The following is a 23,340-nucleotide window of genomic DNA, read 5'->3' on the forward strand; positions in this document are numbered from 1 at the left end:
TCATGGCACTCTGAAACAATTACAATATTAACATCAAAGATCACAGGTCACCATAACAAATATAATAATAATGAAAAAGTTTGAAATACTGGGAAAATTACCAAAGTGTGACAGAGAGATACAATGTGGAAAAATGGCAGTGATAGACTTGCCAGAGACCAGGTTGCCACAAACTTTCAATTTGTAAAGAAAAAACTCAGTATCTGCAAAGTACAGTTAAGTGAAGCACAATAAAATAAGATATACCTGCATATAGAAACTGCCAAACAAATTATGCAAATTCATGATTCTTTTTTTCTGAGAAAAAGCATACTCACAAGGTCAGATACACTTTTGTGAGAGGAATGACCCTTTTGAAGTCACTGGCATTGACTGGTTTTTGAAGGATGAACACTATTCACACAGAGTGAGAAGAGAGAGAAAACTCTTCAAATAGAATATTTAAAGTGACATTTTGGGAAGGCAAAATGTACAGGGTATCATTGTGAAACATTGGGTAGATCTACTTTGCTTGAGCACAGTTTTACAAGAGAAGAAAATAAACCTGGAAAAATATATAACCATCACAACTAAAATAAGGCAACATAAATAATTAGAGTAATTACATACATTCAATATTTTGAAACAATGCAAGATGATGATAAGTTTAAGTGGCATCATGAGTGAAACATCATAATTAACATGATGTGCACTGAAATTTTCATAAGAGTTTCAGAAAGGGATAGTATTTGAATGGACATAGACACATCCCAGGTTGGTCCAATAGCAGAAGGAACTATTGAGAATTAGATAAGAGATGGGCAAAGCTGTGCCTGCTATTCATTTCTCCCCACAAGCCTTGTGCTGTACCATGATATCCCACTGAATCTGGGCTTTCTGAGGACCCTAGAGCTAAGGTTGCTTCTGATCTCCATGTATTTCCATTCTTTTGAACCCAATTTGGCTACTAGTTACATTATGTTTATATAAATGAAGTGTTTTATGTGAGGGTATTAATTAGCTATGTCAGCACTGGACTGCACCCTGCAGGTCTACAAGCCCTGTACTTGCCCAGCTTCAAGACCTGAGAAAGATCCCAGAGTCAGCAACAGAGATAATCAATAGTTTAATGATTAGGGTGATCTTACACATCTGAAGCAAAGTCCTGGAGCAACATCCTGCCATGTGTGGGAGCTGGAGGGCAGGACATGATGGCAGTCTTTGCTCCTGGTGGGGAAGAAGTGGTTACCAGTCATAGGGGAGTTGATGTCAGGTTGGCTCATTGGTTACGAGGGTAATCAGCACAGGGTCATGCCTCTCACCACCCCTTGGATAAGCATAGTGGTGAGTTCTGATCTAAATCTAGAACAGTCATTAGCTGGGGCCTGGGGTGAATATGAAGGAAGATCAGTCTTATGAGTTGTGTGTAGGTGAAGCAGGCACCAGTCAAGCAGGAGATGTATAGAGAGAAGCCATCTTGAGTGGCCTGACCATACAGCCATCATCAGAGGTACATGTTATTTATTGACTGAAAATAAAGAATCACGGAGTAGTGACATCAGAATTCCCATACTCTCTTAAGGTTATAATTGCTTGTTCTCACTGTATGGGCAGAACCCTTGCCCTCAAGTTTCTGTTGAAACTCAGGTTTCAGGGAAGTGTCTTCCAGAATAATGTTCCTTGTATACAGGAGGTGGAACTGGAAATTAAGAGAATGGTTAGGATATCAGAAAACTAGACAAAATGATGACAAAGGGATGGATATCCATTCAGAGGAGAACATGAGAAAAGAGAGGGGAGAATGGAAATCTGATAGTGGACACTTAAAATAACCAACGTCAGAAAACAACTTTTGGGATGACATTTTACTTTTCAACAGGAGGAGATCACCAAAAAGGAAATCATAAAGTTGGCTTGGAATGTGTGCCATCATCCTAAATAGTCTTAAGACGTGTGATGTGATATGTCGAGTTCTCTGGTGAGTGGAGTGATTAAGCTGTAATGACAGCTCCACAGGGCACAATGTCAGGAACCAGTCCCATTGCTTTTCTGTTGAAGAGGGCAGTAGGGTGGAGGTGGTCTTCCATTTTCAAGTTCCTTCAATATGCTGGTCCTCAAGCCAGTGCATATGTATCTGGGGCAGCTGAAAAGGAGAAGGATGAACAAGGGCATTGAAACCCTTTAAAATTGTACTCAAAGAACAAGTGACACTTATTTTATATGTGACTGACTACAATTTAGTCACTAAATCTGGCTACAAGTCATGCTGGGAAATGTTCCCAGATAAGTACAAGTATCATTTCTACCCAGGAAAGGAGCAGTGGACATTGAATGATAGATAACTGGCAGTCTGGCCCACATCTCCTTTAATAAAGAATCAGTGTAAATCCTCTTATAAACCTGTAGTTTTATGACTCTCAACCCTTGTCTCACAGAAAAGAAAAGTGAGTTTCAGAATCAAGAGTAAGCATTTGTGTCCTGCTTTCCTCTGCTCTAACGTCACTTGCTCTCAGTAAGTCAGCTGCTCATTCAGAGGAGAAAATATTTCTCAGATGCCAAAAGCAAAATTGATCTATTGTGAAAGAGTTGAAGTGTGTTCTAAAGAAACTTTAGACACTGCTCAGTCCTCGACACTGAAGGCCTTCAGGATGTTTTGTGATTGTTATAATTATTTTTGGTTCCTTTAAGTTTGTGCTTAGAGCATGGGACAGGTAGCTGTATTTCATTTTAAATATATTTGGATGATGCTATTCATTGAGTAAATGTTGGTCGGACTTAATGCATATCAAGATCTGTGTTAGTCCTGATAATTCCTTTAGAAGAGAACAAAATATAGATCAAATTGTGATGTGTTACAGACCCCCAGACACTCATAGTACAATGAGAAAATGACAAGTATTTCAACAACCAGCATGAACAACTTTACCACACATACACATGCCACATATAGAATATGTTATGTTATACATGCTACAACATATATGCTACATATTATATTATACTATAGTGTATTATACTATACACTTTACTGTAGAGGTGAGTAATACATTCTTCCCATTTTCCAGGAGATAAATCCTTAGTAATTTGCATTCAAAGGGTAAGTAGAAGAAGAAATGTTTCCACTTGTTTTGGGAAAGAGACAAGGTGTAAATATACTCAATCAATAAGACAAATGATTTGAGGGTACTTCCTTTTTTTATGTGTTCCTCAATACATGTACTTTCTTGCAGAAGTGTACTTGAGCATTTTGATCACTAACATATACATATCATGAAGATGCTGGGTGAAGATAAGTGTTTCAATAGGAAACTCCATAGCATACTCAACTGGAGAATTCTGCCACTGGCTAGAATGACAGATTCAGTGTAAATGTCTAAGCACAGCACTAAGACGATTTAAGTTTCCCTTTTGTATGTGAAACACTGAGGTCATGCTTCTTACATGCAGCATGCTTGCGAGGTAATTGGAGTAGGTGATCAGGGCAATCACACTACCTGTGGATGGCTGGAGGGGATGGTGGGCACAGAATGCTCTGGAATATGACACGATAGATCACTACTCCTCTTACAATGTGTACCCCCCCAAAATAAGCTACTTTTTAGTATTATATATATAATAGTATTATAGATATATATAATATATCTCCTTAGGTATTTAGTTTAATTCAATTAAACTTTTGGACAAATTATGCAGTGTTATAGTCTGTCAGAAAACCTGATGTTACAGGTATATAGAATACAAATTTAACACATTTTAATTCCCTGTGTAGAAAAAATAGAACATTTTAACATGAGAAAATTCACAATTTCAAAATTTTCATATGAATCTTTAAAGGCCACTATCTGCTTTTAGCTTGGGGAAGCAAACAATGAGGGCTTTTGTGATTGAAACAACGTGGTTTCCCATTTTCTCTATGACATATTGTCATTATTCAAATCTAATTTAATCAATCCATCTTATTAGTGTTTTCTGATATTAAAAAGGATATAAAATTATATTTTATTGAATTATAAATGTGAGTAAAATAGCTATTAATATTTCCTGTGGGTTGATGTCCATGCACCAGAATGCAATTGTACTATTTTATTAAATTCAAAAATGTTTCTGTTTTTGCTGCCATTTGGTTTGCACATTCTGTGTCTTGAGTGATGTTCATAAAGTTTTCTTAAGATTTGTTTCTGCCATTGCCACAATACAACACATTTTTATAGTAATACATTCCTTTCGTATTTTAAGACAAAAAGATGTAGTATTTTAGAAATATGGTTATGTTTCTAACAATCCTTCCTATGCTCTGGCAATCAGAGGAAGTCAAATTCTGCATTTTCTAAATGTTTATAAAAGCTTTATAGCTACCACAAATAATTTTAATATGAGGGAACATAAGACAGAATAAAATGATGCTGACAATATAAAAAATAGTATACACATATAATATTTTGATAAAAAGTGCATTTAGACAACATAATAATATTTAATTTTCATAACATTCTGGTGCAGGAATGCTATTATCTACAATTGAAGAGAAGTGAGTCCGAGAGGTCAGTAAACATGTTCAAAGTTGCACATTTTAGATTTCAGATTCAGAACCACACAGTGAATCTTGTGACTCCAAATCTCTTACTCGTTCTGCTAGACCATGTTACTTCCAGAAATAGATCCAGGCAGCCCAGATCTATCTCCACAGTTTACTTTCTCAAAAGAAATTTCAGGTAGGCCAAATTAAATAAAAAATTGAACATCTATTTTTTTCTCATATTTAATTCAAGATCAAACTCCCTCTTCTAAATGTGTCTTTATATTTGACCTTCACTTCAAATCCAAGTGCCTTTTTAAATGAGTTTAAATTTATTGTCTCTAGTTTATCTTTTAAACTAACTAAATAATTTTCAACATCAGCCTCTACTACCAATTGAAACTGGTTAGTAAATATGACTTTCCTTGTGGTCATATTTTTTAAATTTTGTTTTTATGGGGAGGTATCTTTCTATCTATCTATCTATCTATCTATCTATCTATCTATCTATCTATCTATTTATTATTTGTTTGTTTGTTTGTTTATTTAAATGAAGATACTGGGGATTGAACCCAGGATCCTCTGTATACAAAGCATGCACTCTACCATTGATCTAGAATTTTGTTATAGAATGAACTGTGTCCCTGTATAATTTGTATGCTGAAGTCTAAAACTTGGCTGCCTCAGAATGTGACCTTATATGGAATACAGCTGTTGAAGGTGTGATTAGTGAAGATGAAATCATGGTGGGCTAGTGTGGGTCTGTAACCTAATACGAACGGAGTCCCTGTGAAAAGGGAATATTAGAGCATGGATACACATGGACACAGGGAGAATGCCACGTGGAAATGAAGGTAGAGATCAGGGCAATGCTTCTTCACACCAAGGAACGCTAAGGACTGCCAGAAAAGCACCAGAAACTAGGGGAGAAACCCTAGAAGGAATCAGCCCCACTAACACCTAGATCTCAGACTTTTAGCATCCTAATCAATAAATCGCTGCTTAAGCCATCTAGTTTGTGGTATTATACAGGCCTCATCGTTTAATACATAGCCTTATCCTTTCTTTATCAAATCCAGTATTCTTGTCAGGCTCTTTCATCTTTATTATGTCTCTAAAAAATTTGGATTTACCATCCCCTATAATGCCTAAAATGCTGGTCTTCTTAAGGATCGTCCTTTATATACAGTTTTGGAATAATATCAAAAGCTGTGGTTTAAACTAGTACTCATTTATATACCAAAATTGCATATGTCTTCTAAAATCAGGCACAGACTACCCAACATATCTAAAACTGAATTCAGTACACTTGGTGCATTTCCCTATCTTCTTATCTCTTCCCCACTCTCTATTGCTGTAAGTCACTCCTTTGACTCAGTTACTCCAGCAAGAATCTTGAATGAAGGTCAATCTATATTTGCCAACTTCATGTCCTACTTTTAAATAGTACATAAGCCCATCAATTCTATCTCCTTAATAATTCTTGAATAAATCCACCTTTTTATAACCCTTTACATTCTCTCCTGGTCAACTTCAGTACTTTCCTAGCTAGCCTTTCTGACTTCTGCCTTGTGTACTTCCCCCAACTCATTGCTGTTCTGTTTAAAGACCCATTCTGTTCTGTAAGATATAATACAGTGTATTGTGACTTTTTAATTTTATTTTTCATTTAACTCAGGAATAATTGACAAATAAATTGAAATTGTGATTCTTTTTTTTATTTATTTATTTTTTATTTTTACCAGTGTTCAGCACAATTTTTCAGTTATTCATGGACATATACACACTCATTGTCACATTTTTTTCTCTGTGAGTTATCATAACATTTTGTGTATATTTCCCTGTGCTATACAGTGTTGTCTATTCTACAATTTTGAAATCCCAGTCTATCCCTTCCCACCCTCCACCCCCCTGGTAACCACAAGTCTATATTCTCTGTCTGTGAGTCTATTTCTGTCCTTTACTTACGCTTTGTTTTTGTTTGTTTGTTTGTTGTTGTTTAAAGCATTACTGAAGAGAAAGAAAGAGGCTGGAGGAATAACTCTCCCAGACTTCAGACAATACTATAGAGCTACAGTCATCAAGACACATGGTATTGGTACCAAAACAGACATATAGACCAATGGAACAGAATAGAAAGCCCAGAAATGAACCCACAAACTTTTGGTCAACTCATCTTTGACAAAGGAGGCAAGAATATACATTGGAATAAAGACAGTCTCTTCAGCAAATGGTGTTGGGAAAACTGGACAGCAGCATGTAAAACAATGAAGCTAGAATACTCCCTTACACCATATACAAAAATCAACTCAAAATGGATTAAAGACTTAATCATGAGACAAGATACAATAAACCTCCTAGAGGAAAACATAGGCAAAATATTATCTGACATACATTTAAAAAATTTTCTCCTAGAAGAAATCAAAGCAAGAATAAACAAATGGGAACTAATGAAACTTACAAGCTTCTGCACAGCAAAGGAAACCAAAAATAAAACAAGAAGAAAACCTATGGAATGGGAGAAAATTTTTGCAAGTGAAACCGACAAAGGCTTGATCTCCAGGATATATAAGCAGCTCATATGACTCAATAAGAAAAAAAATAAACAACCCAATCCAAAAATGGGCAGAATACCTAGACAAGCAATTCTCGAAGGAAGACATACAAATGATCAATATGCACATGAAAAAATGCTCAATATCACTAATTATCAGAGAAATGCAAATCAAAACTACAATGAGGTATCACCTCACACCAGTCAGAATGGCCGTCATTCAGAAATTGTGATTCTTAATACACATTAATGAGAATAACAGTTTTTAGATGCAGTTCATTTATGCAACACATCTTTCTATTTTTAGCATCTAGGTTTCTTTAACCTTAATGCATTTTGATTTCCATTCTTTGTAATGATGAAACATTGCAGATTTAAATAAATTTACATCAGTGTTTTTATTATGTGTTAAGTTTAAAACACCATAAACAAAGCCTCTTATTTCCCTGTCTACTTCACCTTCAAACCTCCTGCCCCTCCCCAAAAACATGCATAAACATACACACACACACACACACACACACACAGAGTCATCACTCTCTCTTTTTTTCTCAATTGTGTCAGCCACATTACATGGATATAGCAAACATATTTCTTGGTTGGTCTTTTTGTGAGTCTGAATGAGGTCCTTATGCATCTGTAAGTGATTGATTAAAAAGAAATTTTTGATTTCATAGAAAAAGTGGTAAAATGCTTTGGAAAGTCTTTCAAAATAGCATTCCTAAACTTGAAGTGGAATTTTGACATTTTGGCATTTAACATTTTAAGTTTTATCCATTTATTAAGCAATTTAATGTGTTTTTGTCACCTGGCCTTTTCTGTCTTATTCATATATTTCCAGATGGTACAAATTTCTTCCCCAAAGAAAGTTCATAATGGCAAGAATCTTAGTTATATTCTTGATTTTGTGTTCTGTAAGGTTTTATTGAACCATACAATTCTAATAGCATCTTTTTTCTTTTTTGGTGGAAATGGGAGAATAAAAAATCATTTGTATCATTATAAGTCAAATACTACTTTCTTTCAATAATTAAATATTTTAAGTAAACTGACCTATTAACAGTTTAACTTTTTAATTTTTTCTTGTTCATTTCCCACCATGAAAATCCCTAATTTTTAGCACAGTAAGCAAAATTTCCTTGGGTGACTAGATCTTAGAAATTGGAAAATGCATTTGCTCAGGCAATAAGGGCTTTACTATATCTACATATTTCTGCCATGCTTATAAAATCATTAAGCTGACACCTTTGGGAAGATTTTAATTAATTACAAAATGTCAATTAATTGATGGAGTAAAATGAACAAAGGTAACATGGAACAGATTTAGCAGTATATGAAAGAGTTGGATATCTTCAGTCTATGCTTGATAGAAAGTTCTAATTTCCCTATCTTGAGAACAAAGGACACTGGACTTAGACATCTGTTTCCAATTTTGCTGTTAAGGAGATTTGGGCCCAGGTAGGTCACTTAACTGATGGACATCTCTTTTCTCATAAATGAAAGGACAGGATCAGAGTAGGTAACTTCTAAAATTATTTCCAGCTCTAATATTTTTTTTTGTCAAAATCTATCAGCCTCAGTGATACATGTTGTCAAAGACTAGAGATATAGAGAATGATGATGATGATAATGATGATTTTGATAATGTCTAATATTATTGAGTGTTATATGCCTGCATTTGATTCCCTAATTGTTCTAATAGGGGAATATTACTGCCTTCCATTTTATTAATGAGAAAATTGAGGAAAAGATAATTTAACTAATATGACCAATATCATAAAGCCCTATGCCAAAGTCAATTATTTCAAATATTAAGCTTTATGGAAAGAATATTATCAGTGTTCATCAGTATCCTTTCTGTGCACCAGCAAGACTACATTATTTATCCACTTGAAGATCATTAAGGTCATGTGATTAGCTTTGTCCAATGGCCATGAGTCAAATTTACATGTATAAATTTTGGCACAAAGCATGGAAAAACCAGCAATGGCTCTGCAGGTGCCTCTTTTTCTGAGATGCCCATCAGGAGGCAGTAAGCTCCATATGATGTTGCTTCAAGATGGTGGTACTTTCCTTTTATTCTGAATCACTGAGTTGCTGGTTTTGGGACAGTTCATCTTGCTTCTTATCTGGATACAGACTTTGCTAGAGTAAATTCTAAATCTTTGTTGTTTAATCCACTGAAATTTGGATTAAATCCACACACACACATATATGAGGACATTTAGCCTATATACAAAATCAGGACATTTTCATCTTCAATGAAAGTTAAGGGCATGAAGCTTTGAAAGTTTTCCATGTTATCAATTATACCAGTATTTCCTGATATAACCAGCCACCTGGTAGTTAGCATTGGCTACCATAAAAATATTCTTAAGCATGAATCATTCTCTCCTGCTAGATTATCTCCTTTTTTCTCACTTCTATCTCTCTTGAAACCTCTTATTTCTTGCTCCCAACTTCTTTTTTCAGTAAATACATACCTTAACAACTCCTCTTTTTTTTTTTTTTTTGGAAATACTCTTTCTTTCAAGATTGAGAAATAGTATGAAATATTTGATTTTCAATACTGACGTTTAATAGCAGTGTGATCTCATCGAAGTTATGTCTCAGTCAGATTCAATCTGAAAATGAAAACAAATATGAGTATTATGTGAAAAGGGGTTAGATATGTGATAGCACTTCCCCAAATTGTGTGTATTGCTGGGGTCATAAATTTCTAAAAGGGAGAATTGGAGGCTCATGGAAAAGACAATAACCAACCCTTTGAAGTAAAGCAGTTTGGGCTGCCCAAGTGGGTCTGCAAAGGAGACCTGGTGCAAAAGATTATGGAAAGCTGCTGTCTCCACATATCTGTTGGGTCTCAGTGGCTCTTGGTCAGCAAGATTTTCATTTGGGAAGATGATGTGGGTGTGGAGACAAAGACAGCAAGAACTAGCTAGAATCCACATGTATCTCTTTGTTACTCGTACCTCTAAATTAACAGATTTCAGATGAGCTGCTTTATTTTCCCCTTCCAAAATTTGTAAAAAGAATTTCTTATTTGGGCCAGTTAACAAACTATCATACAGGATAGGGGATTCTTGTAAACTATTCTAGCTTAGCCAAGATGACAGCATAAAAAAATTGCTGCAAGTCAATTAATTTTCCTGTCCTTTAATTTCTTTATTTCTAAAATGCTTGATTTTGCTTCAGCAACTCAGTGTCATAGTTGTTGGAATCACATGTGAATATACACTGAAAATTACAATAATGATAAAAATTATTGTTGTTTCAAAGTAATTGTGACAACATATTTTAAAATGATTTGCCTAAACACATCAATCTGTGAAAATAAATATTTCATACATTTTAAAAATAGAAGCCTCTTGAAACAGTGTGGGCTTAACTTGTCTTGTGTATATCTGCTTGTTCTATAGTCTATGATTGTAGATTTCAAATTTTTACAGTGCAGTATGCACAATTTACATAAAAAATTCAATAATCATCTGTTAACTAAATCTTTACTTGTGACTTATAAGATAATACATTAATAATTAAATGTTCATGACACATACAGACAAAGAGGTGGATAGCTTACAAAATCTATTACATGGAATTCTGAAGTTCTTATACTACCAAGAAAATTATAAATATAGATTTGAATTTTATGTAACTGCTGCTCTGATAAAATTAGTTGGAAGGAAATTCAGTGCTTTGAGTTTTTAATAGTTATGATTTTTAATACTTATTTACTTCAATTTTAGCTAATGAACAGTGGAGACCAACACACATTTAAGCTGGTAATTTCTACTTCTGGCCAGAAACACATAGGAACTGTGTATAAATAAATGCAAATGCCATTAATGTATAGATTTTTAAAGTTCTACTATATTTTTCTTGGAAATGAAGAGAACTTTCAAAATTATCTTTCTTAATCCTATCATTTGATAGATAAAAAAAGAAAATTACCCAGATAAAGTAAGAAAAATTATATAGATCATAAATAAACTTTTTGTATATGTTACTGAACTTTTCATGTGCCTGCTTTGTTTTATTATTGCTTTTTGTAATACAACTGACTACTTACACGAACCACCAATTGGTATATATGTTACCAATTGTGCACATATTTCTATGATTCAGTCATACAAATGTTGATTATGGTTTGTTCCAAATTCATTTGGATTTGCAAACCTAATCATAACTAAAACAACTGAGGAATTAGAAATTCATTTTAAACAAAAATCAAAGGAGACCTTGCAAGATACTATCCCAATCAAACCTATGGCCCTATTGCAGAAAACAGATTTTAACAAATCTGGGCTAGGCCTTGTTATGTACATGGTATATAGACTGAGGTTCAAACCACAGTGCCTGATGTTGGGAGTATGTGGTCTTATTAAGATAGTGAAAGACATGTAGTCAGTAGTTACAGAGCAGTGCAAGTATTTGACAATGACTGTTTCATAGGAGAGGCAGTGAAGAATTCATTTCTGTGTTTTCATCAGAGACATAGAGTTCAAAACAATGACTTTGGTCCTAAACTTAGGAGATTTTATACTACAATAAATAGTAGTAAGGAGGATGTGTGGATACATTGTGTTGTGCATGTGGGGGCACACACACACATGCCTGTTGTGGGCAAAGGTATGTGTTATTGGCAGGGTTAGCTCGTTTAGCCAATACTAAAAACAAGGGGTGGGACATAGATCCCAAGTGACTTTGTGATTTTTACTATTAATAATTCTAAAGAAAAACACTGGCAAAATAAGTAAAAATTACAGAGTTTTTCTAGTTTTTAAATCCAAAATCTGTTTATTTTTTCAAGCTACTGTTATTCTTAGTGAAGCGGAATAACAGTTCCTGCCTTTTACAGTGAAGGAATAAAGAGTATTCATGATGTGACTTTTCATTAAAATATGAAATTTTCCATCCTAAGGTCCTCAAAAATGAGTTATTCTACCCTGATCAGAAATGGTCCTCTGGGCATTGGCTCATATGGGATAATTTAATGGAATTTCACATTCTGTAATTGAGACTATATGTTCATCTAATGATGCCAAGCATATTTTAAAAACCCCTCAATGCTGAAGTTTCAGTCTCCTGCCATGATTGTTCATACCTCTCAGTTGATTAGTAATTCTAAGTGACAATGCAAATCAAAGTGAATTTTCATATTGTGTTTACACCATTAGTGAAAATCTAATTAAATATCTAATAATTAATGCAACTCCTTCCAGGAGAGTTAATACATTAGAGAATGTCAATGGGGAATATCCATTGGGAATATTACCTTCATTGTTGTGTTTCATATTGTGAATTGTGTGAATTATAGTGTATATTATACTTTATATGCATATTTTTTTAAAAACTGTGTGGGCAAGACAACCCAGTTCTTGGTACAGTAATGTAACTTTCTTTTAGTTGGACATTATTATATTGATGTCTTACACCAGGTCACCCAGTCAGCTTAGCCAGTAAACATTTAGAGAGTGCCTAATATGTGACCAGCACTGTGTTAAATGTTAGTGATATAGAAAGTGTTAATATAGAGACCTTTTTCTCAAAAGGATCTTTTCTTAAATTACTAACCATTATAATTAACTTAAGCTTCTAATTTTCAGTGGGGAACTTTTGAGTGGAATTCAGAGAAGGTTATGGTGTGTATTAGAATATCTTTTGGCATTCTATTTCCAAATGAGGAGTATTTATCTTCTCCTACTTTTGGGCTTGAACTTGTAACTTGCTTTGGCCCGTAGGCTATCAGCAGATATGACGTGATGCAAGCCAAGGCTTGAAATGTGCTTATGCACTGGGCTTTCTGTCTTGTACTCTACCTCTACCATGAGGACATGCTGAGTAGACTGATTGGCCTCAAACAATTCAAAGGCACTTAAGATTAGACCTGAACTGAACCCATGTCCTGGAACTAAACCTAAGTGAGGGCATCAGAGTTCTCAGCAGAGCTGGCCCAGTGGGTCAGCAGTTTGAGGTAGAACCCCAGATGAACAATTAGTCAGTGCATAAGAATACTTAGCTTTATAAGCCTCTAAGCTTTGGGATGTTTTGTTGCAGACCCATAGCTGACAGACACAAATGAATCTGTGGTTTATAGTGATTGCAATAACAGATCTGTTTTTCTTTTTAGATCTTGTATTTAAAAATATTTACAAGAGTATAAATATGTGTTCTCTGTTTTAAGGAAACAGAGGCTTCATCATTATTTAACTACAATTTAAGAACCAAGCAACAAAGGCAGAAACAGTGAAAACATCAATGGTATAAATGTAATAATATGAATGATTCTATTCTGCCAAATGTATCCATGACAATTTCTTAAGTGAGCATCAAAGTATAGGCAAATTATTCTCCTCAGAAGGCTCTGTAAGCTCCCTGTGTAGTTAACCAGCTTACATAAACATGGAAGACAGTGATGGAGTTGCTTCTTGATTTAAAAAAAAGTTCTGTCAGCGTGTTTAGGTAATTTTTTAGAGTTGTGTTTGTGTTTCATCTGAGTTGGCTCAAAAAATGACAAATAGGCAACATAAATATAAAAATTCAAGGACACTAAGAGAAAGAAATATGTGCTAGACTTAAAGCCATTAATATGCAATTGTTAACTCCTTAAAATAAAGCACACTCTTATTTTATATTATACACCTCTAGTCCTTAGAGCTATGTCTTTCATGATGTTGGTATATCATGTATGAGCAATAAATAGTATTATGTGACTCAATGATCACACATAAATATATTACTAATGAAAAGTTAAAGGTTAGGGACCTTTGTATTGTTAGTCCTTGTATAAGTTACTAAATTTACTAAAACAACCTTTTCATGTACATATGTACATTAATAATAGAAAGTCATCTGGCATAAATTAACTGTATTTTCAGTGATTATAGTCACACCTCAAATCTCTGGAAGCAGTTATTTGGTACACTTTGACATGGACCTTTTAAAAACTAGATTAAATTATTAGTAGCTGTAAAATCTCTGACAAGAAAATGCTTCTTTCAGCACATTATATATAAATATAAAATTGAAAGAAGGACGTACCCTCCTGTGAGAAAAGCAAATGTAAATATCCAGTTGTGTGGATTAGGTGAAGCAAGGCCCTAGCGTTCACTCTACATACTTTTATAGTGGGCGTTTTTTCACCGTGACTCTTTCACCTCAGGTTGACTAAATGTGACTTGTTCACAACTCAAAATTTAAATAGTTTGAGCTCATGTACGCCTTATGAAAAAAGCGAGATTCAGCATTGCATATTTAACTCTTAAAGTGTAAACTGTCTCATATTTACTATCACACAAAAGAACAGAACAAAAATAGGTAAATACAGTAGAAAAATATAAATCTGTAGGCAAAATTGACCTGTAAAAATAAATGGGATTATTCCAACAATGCAAATTAGTTTGCCTGTATACAATAAATTAATGTAGTATGGCACATTAATAGATTACAAAACTACAAGGGGAAAAGCAATTGATCATTTCAGAAGATGCAGAGAAAATACGTGATTAAAGTCCAATACTGGTCCTAATAAAAAGCTCTTAGAAAACAAGAAATGAAAGAACTTCTTTATTCTGACAAAGAATACCTGAAAAAAAAAAAAAAACAACAAAGTAAACTATTGTGATGAATACAAAAAAGGTAAAAATATTAACTTCAAAATTAGAAACAAGTTAACAATAACCTCTATGACCTCTTCCATTCATCATTGTAAGGGAGGTACTTAAGACCTTAGTAAGAAACAGAATCAAGTGTATTATTTACTAGAATCTGAATGAAATAATCTAAACTGTTTATGTTAAAAAAACCAAAAAGATAGGTATAAAAAGAGTAGTTTTCAGAGACTAAGTATCAGGTGTATTTCTATGCCTAGAAACAAAATGTTAGAAATGCAATAAACACATACAATTTTAAACACAGAAAAATATGAAGAAAAGAAATTCACCAAATAAAAGTCTTGCATGCCATCCGAAAAAAAAAATATGACTGTGTGGAAATGCATTAAAGATACAAAAGTAACTGGATAAATATAGCTTCTTCATGAATATGGAAAGCCAATATCTTAACCATATAAAATCTTACCAAAGTGATTCAGATTTAATCTCTATGATTAAATTCTGGCAGAGGTTTGAATGGTACTCAACAAACTTACTCTAAAATTTATATGGAAAAAGACACAGCCAATAATAGTCAAGTTATTCTTGAAGAAAATTAGGTGAGTGTAAATTCCAGCCATAAATATTAGCCAGTAACACAGCAGAAAAGATAGAAAAACACACAAATGTGAAACTTTAAGTTTAAACTTTAAACTTTAAGTACAAGAGATGTGGTGTTGGGGCAAGGAATAGCGACTTTATTTGGAAAGCTGGCAGACCGAGAGGATGGCTGACTAATGTCTTGGAGAACCATCCAGATCCAGTCACAATACAGGCTTCTTTTATACAAAACAAAAACAAAAACAAAAAACAAACAACAAAAACAAGGGAGGGTGTATGGTTGGTTGTTGCAAACTTCTTGCTGTAGAAATTCTTTGTTCTTACAGCTGTCCATGTGGGTCAGTTCATGGTGTCCCTGTAAACCTCCAACAAACAAGTGTTATTCTCTATTCTGCAGCTTCTTATCTTTATGTGAGTGCAGAGCTAGCAAGACTAAGCCTAGGAAACAGGGCACAGTGGTCAAAACTAAAGGAACAGATCTAATAAAGAGTCAGATTTGTTCTCCTCTATTACATTAACTTCAGAAAATTATAATATCCTTATAAATTAAAGGTGTACACACATGAACTCCAGCAATTTTTTTCCTATGTTACCTTCAATCTTCTGCATGTGTTCTGTGTTCACCAAGATAAATATACAAGTATGTTCATAACATCATTGCTTATAGTAATCAAACATTGTAAATAACTCAAATATCCACTTTTTGGAAAATGGATTAATGGAGTAATTTCTAAGTTGCATTCTAAAAATTTCAGTTTTATAAAAACTAATAATTCTAAATATAAAAATTGTAGTAAAGTGAATGTTTCGGGGGAAATTGAACAAAAATATAACATTTAATAAATATAAATGGCAACTTAAACTAAATGATATCATTTTATTGATATATATGTGTGTTCAAGAAATTATAAAGAAAAGCAGGAGAATGCATTTTAAAATCTCAGGATACCTCCATAGTGAAGAAAGAGAAGTAAATAGGATAAAAATAAAAGCACATTAGGGGCTTTAATAATAAAGTACATGCTTTAGTTAATTTCAAAAAGAAGGTTCATAAATTTCAGTTAGCCAGACAATTATCCACTTTTGTTGTTTAAATTTTATCTTACTTATTTTTGTGAAAATAGTACAACTTTAGCCTTAGGAAATTTGTGGACACTTCCTTTCTGACTTACTACATAGTTACTTTTTGTCATTTTTATATGTACCTTTAAAAATATATATTCTGTGAGGTGTACAAATTGTTAGACAAAAGTTGGAAACTCTATAAGAAAATCCTCTCTATAACTTTTTTGTCTAATTAATCTACAAAGTTTCAAGGGATTTGTTTGTTTTTATTACTGTAAATCCTCTCACTTTAATTTTGAGTTTCTCAATATCCCGACATTCTTTTTTATCAGTCTACCCTATATCTACATATATGAGAGGACCAAGACCCTGATGCCACAATCATTCTTCCCAGAGGAAGCCCATGTCCTGGGATCTATAGGACCCAGCAGCATATATAAATATATATTTATCTACACTGGCACATTATAATCACTCATAATTACCTTTGGACTCACTTTTGGTGTTGAATACTCTATATGTCTGGACAAGTGTACAATGGTATTTATCCATTATTACAGTACCACACACAATTGTTTCACTGCCCTAAAAATCCTCTGTGCTTTACCTAATCAATCTTCCCTTTCTCATAACACTTAGCAATTTTTCATCTTTTTATTATCTCCATAGTATTGTTTTTTCCAGAATATCATGAGGTTGGAACCATATAATACATAGCCTTTGTAGATTGGCTTCTTTCACTTATCATTATACATTTAAGGATCTATATTATCTTTCTATGGCTTAATAGCTCATTTCTTTTCAGAACTGAATAATAATCCATTGTCTGATTGTACTATGGTTTATCCATTCTCCTACTGAAGGATATTTTTGTTGCTTCCATGTTTTGATAATTACAAACAAACCTGATGTAAATATCCTTGTGTAGGTTTTCATGTGGACATAGTTTTCAACTCCTTTATGTAAACTGCAAAGAGTTGACTTGAAGGATTTTATGGTAAGAGCACATTTAGTTCTGTAAGAAACTGCCAAACTATCTTCCAAACTGTTTTAATCATTTTGTATTTCCATCAGCAATAAATAAGATTTCCTGTTGCTCTACATCTTGGCAGGATGTTTGGTGTTGTCAGTGTTCTAGATTTGGTTAGTCTAATAGGTATGTAGTAGTAACTTCTTGTTTTAATTTGTAGCTTCCTAATGACATATAATGCTGAACATATTTTCATATGTTTGCTTGCTATCTGTTATCTTCTTTGGTTAGGTGTCTGCTCAGGTAAATTGCTCATTTTTTAAATCAGGTTGTTTAATGTTCTATTGTTGAGCTTTTTAGAATTCTTTGTATATTTTGGCTAATAGTCTTTTATCAGATATATTTTTTGCAAATACATCCTCCCAATCTGTGGCATGTCTTATCATCCTTTTGACAATGTCTTTTGCAAAGAAAACAAATTGTGATTTTTTTAAAAGTTCAGCTTTGAAATTATTCCTTTCGTTGATCATGCCTTTGGTGCTTTATCAAAAAGAAAAGTGAACAAAGTCAAAATATGGACTAGATAATCCTTTAAATAACAGAACCAAATTTCCAAAGATGGAGCAAAATACCATAATGTACCTATAATATAAAAACCAGTTAAAATGACTAGTTTCTTGATATAAAGTAGAAAATACATAAAAATATATAATTAGAAAAAATTTAACTACAGAATAATAACTATCAGGAAAAAACAACAAACAGGTTGTTTTTTATATAATATTGGCAAAACTGGATTAAAGAAGACAGCTTCTTGAAATTTATGTTTTGTGGAAAAGTCATCCTGAATTTTATATTCTAGAAATAGCCAAAATATTATACAAGTATGAAATAAATGAAGTTATCTTCAGTGATATAAAGAATGAGGGGTTTAATGCCTGAAAAACACATCTGAAGGAAAAACAAAAGAAAGTCACACAAAAAAATGAAAATAAATGAACAAAGTTTTATGTGGAAAACAAAATAGACAGTCATAAATAAATTAGTCAATAATACATATGGATAAGCCTAAATTGAGTCAATTTTCCTATTAAAAGACATTAAAATGCATAGATTCTCAGATATTTGGGGGGAATCTCTATGATATTTGGAAGAGGAACACTTAAACATGCTACAAAAATTATTGAAAATAAAATATGGAAAAAGAAACACCAGAAAGAAACACCTATTACTATAAAAAGTAGTTATATCAGTTTTAGATTTAAGCAACATAAAAGAGCAAGGGTAAATATATTGGAAATGTCATGTTTTATTTCTCAGTTTGGGTGGTAGAGTAATGGATATATATTTTATAATCATAACCTGTATGTATCAAATGTTTCATAATTTAGAAATGCAAATAAAAAAATATAATCAAATCTTACTGTAATGTAACAAATAATTAAACATTTTTTTGCATGTAATTCCTGGGTATTAGTTATGTGTGTGTATGTTATATATATGAATGTTTTTGTCCTAGAATCAAATTATGCACACAATTTTGCTCTATGAACATTAGACATTCTATATTGAGAATCCCTTATGGTTTTAAAAGACTTTAAATATAATTAATAACAAAGTAAATTTTTATTTGTGAAAACCATAAGAAATATAATTACTCAGCTTTACTGATGCTGTTACATTGTTTTTAATGCTTCACACTGGCATTTTTCTATTAAAATAACCATTCTAATATCTCTTTATTTATGCATTTGAAACGACTTTAACTTTGTAATTAAATTCTCAAAAATCTTTAGTGAATAATATAAGTTATGAAATTTAGAGACAGAAAAAATATTACTCACAAGCCCATAATTAACTAAATTTAATCTTTGATATAGAGACTTCCAGAACGGAATCATTAAAAATATACTCAATATTGTAATCATAAATTTTGCACAGAAATTTTAAAATGTTTTACATATCCAAGAAGTCATTAACTCTGTTTTCCTTTTCTTCTTTTTCCCCACTACTTATACCTGATATGGATCAGTCTTGAAGGGATCATCAAGAGGACATGACTGCTGGAATGTGTTTCACTTGCCTTCTCTGAAGAAGCCCCACCAAGTACTCAGCCTTGTGACAGTAATGTGCTTGTTGCCAAGACTACCTGGACAGTATTTTAAGGCTTCTATATAAACTTTTAAGATTCTGGTGGGGTTGCGAGGAGACTCTTGTGGCTGCTCAAGACAAGTCTCATAAGTAAGTTATCTTGCTGAAACGACCTGCCACCCACTAAACTGCAGTGCTCTGCTTCTTCCTATGGTCTCTCCTTCCCCTCTGTGTTGGACCAGTTCGTGGATCATCAAGCAGACTGGGCTGAAGTACATCCTCCAGCAATTCTCTCTGTGAAGATGTCTGGGTGTAAATTTTTTGGCATCCTTTTTATTTCTAGAAGTATATTTGGTTATCACTCTCACAACTCCTAATTTGTCCAGATGCATAGTTTTAAGCTTAGAGTGATTTATCTTCCATTCATCATGATGAAAATGTCTCTCCTTACACAGATTCATTATCACGGTGGCCCAGTTTTTTTTTTTTTATTTCAATTCGAAATTATATAGGCAGAGGTATCTTTTCATCAATTGTGACATCAATGTTTTGAACAATTTTAATATACATGCTGTTTACTGAAATAAAATTGTATAACGTAAGAGTTGTGGGTTAAGTTTTATTTGGGGCTAAATGAGGACTATAATCTAGGAGACAGCACCTCAGGTGGCTCTGAGGAACTTTTCTGAAGAGGCAGGGGGAAACTCAGTATTATATATGTAATTTTAGTGAAGGGGAGTATGTGCAGTCAAACACACATTGAGTTCTTTTGCCAGTTATGAGGAGCAGACATCACTGTTAATGAATTTAGTGTTCTTCTAGATATAAGGAGATGCAAGAATTGGGGCTCATAAAATTTTCTCCTGAAAACATCTATCTGAATCTCTATTTTGTCAGTTTTCCCACAGCACAAAGTGCCCCATTCCTAATCTCCACCGTGAACTTTCAGGGAGTGTTGGAGGTCAGCGGCTACAGTGGCTCGTGATTGGTTACAGTACCAAGCAGAGGTAGATGGCAAATGGTATAAATGATTATTCTCCTTAACATTTTTATTTGAATTATTTTTGATTACTTTTTTCTCCATTATAATTTTATATTTTACTTGAAAATATAAAGACTTATGATTGATAAAAATTCACTGTTAAATCTTTTATTTGTAAATATTAGAAAAGAAAGTTATTTTTGCTATCTCAACTTTTTTATACATTTTCTTTTAATTGTATCTGTGTTATTAACCATATAATAATCAATAATGCAAATTGATATAAAGTAACATGCATTTACAAAATCAAACAAGTTAGACTGAAATATCATTTTAAGAATTATTTTTATTTATTGGCATTTATTTTGAAATATTTTCAAAATAGACGTGATCCTCACTTTGTCTACCTGTAGATTCAATACCCTTTAACATAGCATTTATATAATCTTGTCTTACTTCTTACAATTTAAAAAATGTATCCTTTTCTTAGTACTTACTATTATTTTTTTAGGATAAATATATAGTTACCATTCCTTCTGATTCTTTGAATGTCTTAGTATTACTTTGGCTTAACTACAAACATAACAACCTTAGTGGTAACACAATTATAGAATTATAATATTTTCCTCAAAGCTTTATAGCTATTTCCATAATATATTGTGGCTAGTCAGTCTTTAATAGAAGAAGACAAGGCTATTCTTTGTTTTCTCTAGAGAAGTAATTTTGTTTATTTTTTTTCTGGTCCACTTTTAAATTTAACATTTTGAAATAGATATAGATAAATATCTATTTTGCATTATAATTAAGCTTTAAACATGGTATATTCTTTTACTTATGTTGATATGCCTATTTCCCTGCCCTGGGAACAGATCTGGGTATCCAACAGTTTGGCACATTTTCTTGGTTGTTCTCTGATTGCTAAGAGTCAGGTCATACCCATACTTTAGCAACTGCACTGGATGACTGAATTTCTAATGTTATTTCCTTTTGAGCTGCAGTTTCATTAAATTTATGTATTATTTATTGTAGAAGCAAATAAAAGCTTATATTTATAGGTAAATGGCATAAGTTTTAGTGGAATGTGGAGGTCACAATACACATGTTTAGTTGATATAGATCTTTACTCTAAATAATGATGAAATTTTTTGATGTTAAATTGCCTTCCTGCTTTCCTTCCCTCTTCTTTTCTTTCTTTTTGATTGGTATTTTTTGCTCTAAAGTTTATTTTTTTGGCAAAATCTTATTTGAATTGATACAGAGATGAAGGATACACACACACACATAAATGTCTATATAAACTCTACTAAATAAATAATCATAAAATCCCTGTTTCTCAAATCAATTCAAAATATTTTAAGAATGCTGCTTTCCTTGAATTAAACTTAATTCTTCTCCTCACTTATTTATTAAGCAGCATTCCTTTGTCATGCAGTGACTATAGCCTTGTTCTTCCTGTAAGTAATTGTGTTTTATAAATTTGTAAGCAACCAGAGTGATTTCAGAATTTGTTAAAGATTTACAAAAAATTGACATGATCTTAACCACATGCTGCTATTGCCAATATGCCCTTTAGAGTGATGTTTTTACTAAAAGCAATGTCTGACTCCTTCACATTCCTACAATAATGGCCTTATTATTATACTACAAAAGATGACATCTTCAAACAAAAAATGTCTAACTCTATAACAATATTCCATGAATTCACTTATTACACAATATTAACAAACTGCTTAAAGAATGAATCAAAACCATATAAGATATTATTTCTCATGTATTGGAAAAAAATTATACGATGAAGTAAATTAAATCCAGTAGTGTGAAAACATTCTAAGCCTTTCTAATGATAAAAACTTTAAACATAAAATATTCTACTTCAAAAATGCTTTCAGAGATTGTATAAATGGTGAGAGGATGTATATATCATATATAGTTTTCTGTTTATGAATTTGATTATATTATAGCAATGGAACAGTGTAATATTAAATTTTAAAAAATGCATATCAATTGAAGATATAAATTAACCTCAAATTTGGGTTGTAAATAATTTTATATTTAGCTTTCAGTTTTCTTTATGTGTTTTTATATAATTTCAGGAAAATAATTATCATATATAAATGTACACATCTGAGTCTTTATCTAATATGTCTCAATCTCAAGAGTTCTAAAACCCCTCAATTTCCTTCTTTCCTTCCTTCCTCTTTCCTTCTTTCCTTTCTTCTTTTCTCCCTTCTTTCCTATTCCTTTATTGGTAATTTGGGGTATAAAAGTTAATTGTTGGCAATATTTTATCAGAACTTTTAATGTGAATGAAGGATGAGAGATATATACATATATACACACACACATATAGTGATGATCCAACTTGGAATAAATATTCCCATATTTCTATGAAAAATTATGAATGCATTTAACTATAGTATGTTATTCCTTAACATTTTTCATAATATACAGTATATGTACTTACAACTTTATACTGTGAACTTAATTGTTTAATATCTACCTTCATGCATGGAAGAGTTTTTATGTTATTATAACGTATACTTTAATAATGTGATAAAGGAGAATGACATGGTGTTAAGAAATTATGTTAATGTAATGGGCTTTATGAATTCACAAATTAGCTGAGCACTGAGAGTGATTGGAATTAGATAGGCAAATCTCTTGAGGGGAGTAGGGCATTGATGTGTAAAAGATTATTTCTGAGAGTGAGAATAGCATGTGTATGGCCCTGTAGCATGAGGGAACATAGTAAGTACGAGGATTGTAAGACGTATATCTATGGTAATGATCATGAAGGTGAACAAGGAGTGATTTGAGGCAACTAACAAGGGTAAGGCCAAATATATAACAGTCAGCATATTACAGCAGGCTGTCCGGCGAGCCGGCCCTCCGCCCGCGCCGCGGGGTGGGCTAGCGCCCCGCGGGGGTCTCGGGCTCCCAGCCCACTGCCCCGCCTCCCCGCCACCCGCT

At 32.9% G+C, this 23,340-nt stretch overlaps 1 long non-coding RNA gene across 3 annotated transcripts in view; it reads right to left on the bottom strand.

The window, feature by feature from the left end:
* Positions 1 to 407: 407 nt before the first annotated feature.
* Positions 408 to 23,340, bottom strand: part of LOC135320782 (uncharacterized) — a 46,769-nt gene continuing 23,836 nt past the window's right edge. The window contains exons 2-3 of one of the 3 annotated variants that reach the window (XR_010380114.1): positions 9,624 to 9,673; positions 408 to 2,122 (exon numbers count right to left, since the gene is read on the bottom strand). This is a non-coding gene — a long non-coding RNA (uncharacterized LOC135320782). The other 2 variants (XR_010380113.1, XR_010380115.1) reach the window with 2 other exon arrangements.

The sequence above is a fragment of the Camelus dromedarius genome, unplaced genomic scaffold (assembly GCF_036321535.1).
Source record: "Camelus dromedarius isolate mCamDro1 unplaced genomic scaffold, mCamDro1.pat HAP1_SCAFFOLD_121, whole genome shotgun sequence".
NCBI lineage: Eukaryota > Metazoa > Chordata > Mammalia > Artiodactyla > Camelidae > Camelus > Camelus dromedarius.